Source organism: Mytilus trossulus, chromosome 4, assembly GCF_036588685.1.
Source record: "Mytilus trossulus isolate FHL-02 chromosome 4, PNRI_Mtr1.1.1.hap1, whole genome shotgun sequence".
Lineage (NCBI taxonomy): Eukaryota > Metazoa > Mollusca > Bivalvia > Mytilida > Mytilidae > Mytilus > Mytilus trossulus.
Window position 1 is genome coordinate 6,486,711 of NC_086376.1, and position 4,427 is coordinate 6,491,137.

Here is a 4,427-nt window from a genome sequence, read left to right on the forward strand (position 1 = left end):
CGGAATTACAGATTTCGGACAAGGATAAACTATATGGCACCACAACTTCGTTGCGGGGCCATAAAAAAATCATATAACAAGACTATGTAAAATGGTTGGTTGCATAACTATAACTAATGCTATATTTAATGTAAAGTTGACATAATTAAAACATACATACATGTAGATACATATACATTAAATTTCAAACAAAAGCCCTACAAAGCTAAGAAATATATAAATATACAGCTTGTAAAGATATTTTTTTCTACAATAAATCCTTTACGAGTTAAAAGGTCGACTACAGAACTTGAAAGGTGATAGATTTTCTATTATTTTGTATATATCGGTTTCTCAAAATGGGTACTTCTAAATAATGGAAAGGCAAAGTCCACTTTTTATTACGGATACTAAATATATAATTCTAATTAAAGGATTAATCAAAAGGTAACAAATGTTCACCATTAAATGCTAGACATCATGAAAGAAGAAAATGATAAGGGGTTAATTAGATAGAGTAAATACAAAATAGGTACCACAAAATAGAGTAAAAGCAAAATCCTATTTTTAGTGAGGGGAACACAAGAATTATTAAAAAAAACCAACATTATAACATATTTTACATAAAACATCACAAATGTTCATAAATATGGTTGTACAAGTAGATGAATATAAGACTTTTGTTTTTTGTTAAGGTGGTTTGGGTGTAGAAATGAATAAAATGGTCTTGCGAAAACCAAGAAAATGCTTATATTGGCCCTTTTTTAGCCCCTAATTCCTGAACTGGTGGGACCAAAACTTCCAAAATCAATCCCGACCTTCCTTTTATGGTTATAAACCTTGTGTTTAAATTTCATAGATTTCTATTGACATAAACTTAAGTTAGAGTGGGAAAACTAAAAGTTTTTGGACGATGACGACAACGACACAGACGACAACCCTAAGGTGATACCAATATATGCTCGTATAAAAAGAGTAGACAAGTAAGGGTGTTACTAAATGTTAAATCTCTTAATAAAAATTATACAAAGTTATAAGTAGTTAAATGTTCCTTTTAAAAAAATCAGTGTTGTTCTTAAAGTCACATAATTTGTAAACACACATAAATAAAGATGTCTCATTTTCACATTTCCTTCTTTTTTTTAAATTATAATCATAATATTTCTACCTTTTCAGACAAAACATATATTGTAGAGAAGCGGATTGGCTTTCTCACAGGAAATATTTGAACTTTCTTTTTAATCTGCGGTAAAAATTGTATTATCAAGGTATACAATTGCGTATAATACCAAGATTGTCAAATATGAAATATTTCCCTTCTAAAGAAGCGATAAAAAAATTATGGCAGATAAAAGTGTTCAATAAATAAATCTTGCAATAAAATACTGAACAAACTGTGTCTAATTTATTTCAGTTGTTACTAGAAGAGTTAATGACAGATTTGAAATGCAGGGTGGTTGAGCCTATCAATAAGCTTTTAAGCGTTATATGGCTCCTGGCAACAGAAGAATCTTACAGAAGTGTAGCGGATCGCTTTGGAATGTCAAAAGGTTCCCTACACTTCCACATGTTAGTCATTGTTGAAGTACTGGCAAGATTTATCACAAATTTTGTAACTTGGCCAGCAACTGCACAAATGGAAATAATGGCGCTTGAAAATCAGCAGCACCATGGCTTTCCATGATGTTTCGGGTATGTGGATGGCTCCCACATTCCTATCAAAGGAAGGAGAGAAAACCGAGAATCCTACATCAACAGAATGGGGTATTCGTCGGTTTTACTGCAAGGTGTTTGCAATTCTAACATGGAATTTATTCATGCATATGCAGGGTGGCCAGGTTCAATCCATGATGCCAGGATGTTTAGGAACAGTGACTTGTCTCATCTACTTACGTCTGTTCCTAAACATCTTCACCTTCTTGGCGATTCAGCCTATCCATTATCACATGCTCTGATGACGCATTCAGAGATCATGGAAAACTAACAGTAGCACAAAAAAAGTACAAAGTAGTCCATGGTGCTGCACGATCTGTGATTGAAAGGAGTTTTGCCTTGCTTAAAGGGAAATTCCGGTGAATGAAATACCTTGACATGTCACTAGATATGACAATACCATCCGTAGTAATGTCGTATGTAGGATTACACAACTTCATTTTGAGGAATGAAAATTGGAAAGACTATTGATACTATTCCACTAGCAGAAATAGATACCTTGAATATTGACGCCTCTACAAAGAGGAACACCATTGCAGCTTCCCTGTAACTTTCACTCTAGTCAAGTTTTAAATACAATAATGTTTTTTTTTCAATTTTAATGATATTTATAGTTTTAGTTCAATGGTGGATTATCTATTGGGATAACTACTATTATCAATGTAGAAAACACATTGTCAAAAACTAATTTGAAGTAAGATTTTTGATGAAATTTTGAAACATAAACGTACAAATGTGTTCAGTTTTTACGATTTAAACAGTGATTTCCCCCAAAAATATGAATCATAAATCTATTTCATAATTTGAAGACCTTAGTGATTTTTGAATGAATTTTTTTAAAGTTATCTTTGACATGTTCCAGAAATGAAAAAATACAAGCTTTAATTGTTGATGCATTCTAATCTGCCCTCACTACTGAATTGATGCCCTTAAGGTGGTACCAAACACAACAGGGAGATAACTCTGTAAAATCAGCAAAACGTTTTAATTGCGTTGTGTTGTTCAGGTAATATTAAGCTTCTCGATGATCAAAATAAGTGTTTGTCAAAGTACTATATAACCAGTGTAATTTTTCTGATTAAACGGTTGGTTCAAATTTTTTGAAATTTATATATTTTTGTCTTAAGGACACTTTGTCAAAATTTGAAGAAAATTAAACCAGCCAAATTAATTTTATTTCAGGTGTTGGGTACCACCTTAATATTAAAGTTTTGAAAAAATTAGAAATTGAAAAATGACAGAGTTCTGCAAAACTTTCCTGTTATAAAAAAAACAAATTTTTTTTGTATGTTGGATACCAAAGATTTTAAAATGTCATTCTTCTCTCGTTGGAGATCCAGAAATTCATTGCGAAATTCCTTGAACTCCTCCCTTCTCCTCTCATTGTCCTTTTGGTTTTCTTGGATGAATTCCTCCGTCCAAGTTGGAGCCAACTTCTTCTTCTTCATTTTTGGTTCATCAGGTTTATCTGCAGCTTTGTCTTTGTCTTCTGGCAGTTTAGTTTTGCTGGTGCTGTGGATGGTTTAGCTGCAATTTAATACATATTATACATATGAAGAATAGACAGTAACAAAACATATAAATAACATCATATTTCACAAAATTACCAAAAAAGAAATCAAATGTGGTGCTACAAACCATAACAGAATAAACTAGAATTCATATATTTTTGCAAAACAAAATCAGATGTCAGGTATGATTGCCGAGAAGTCAACTCTCCATCTGAGAGAACAAATGAAGTTAAATTAAATCAACAACTGTAGATTACTGTGCTGTCTACAACAATAAGCAAAACCACATAGTCAGCTTTTAAATATATAAAAAATGTAACATATTTGATGTGAAAAGATATGTACAAAATAATCAACTAAACAAACATGATATATTCATCAACAACCACTGAATTGAAGACTATTGTTTTTGGAAAAGTATATATATATATTAATGTCATATGATTAGCTTTCCCCTTGTGCAATGTAAACAAAATTATCCTGATTTAGAGTAATTTCTGGCAATTTGATTGGCTGTAAATCTGTTCCGCATAAACTTTTGACGTCATACAACACTCACCTTTCCATTTTGGCGTTAGATATTTTCTATTATGACGTCAATATATTACGGAAACTTGTGTACTTATCTATACGGTGGACCTTATATCCTGTCCTATAATGGCGGTCAAATAGCGATTCGTTGAATTGATATTAGAGATGATCGAAAAGACACATTTGTATCATTATCATAAACATTAATGTTTTTTACATTAAAGATCAAATCTTCAGTCCTATAAAAGAGGGAAAAATTAATAAAGGCAACAGTAGTATACCGCTGTTCAAAACTCGTAAATGCATGGACAAAAAAACAAAATCGGGGTAGCAAACTAAAACCAAGGGAAACGCATTAAATATAAGAGAACAACGACACAACACTGAAATGTAATACATAAAAAAACGGACCAAGCATCAGACAAAATCCTACGAGAATAACAAACATAACATCAAAACTAAATACATAAATTTGGGATAAACAAGTACCGTGACACGTCTTATCGCAATGTGAATTTACACTCAAATGGAGAAAACAAACGACGCAACGTTAAAATGTAACACACACAGAAACGAACAATAATATAACAATGGCCATCTTTCTGACTTGGTACAGGACATTTTTAAACGAAAAAATGGTGGATTGAACCTGGTTTTGTGGCATGCCAAACCTCGCACTTTAATGGTTATGTT

General features: G+C 32.0%; 1 pseudogene; it reads left to right on the top strand.

The window, feature by feature from the left end:
• The first annotated feature begins 628 nt into the window (after positions 1 to 628).
• LOC134714417 (uncharacterized) lies at positions 629 to 2,270 on the top strand (annotated as a pseudogene).
• The last annotated feature ends 2,157 nt before the right edge of the window (positions 2,271 to 4,427 follow it).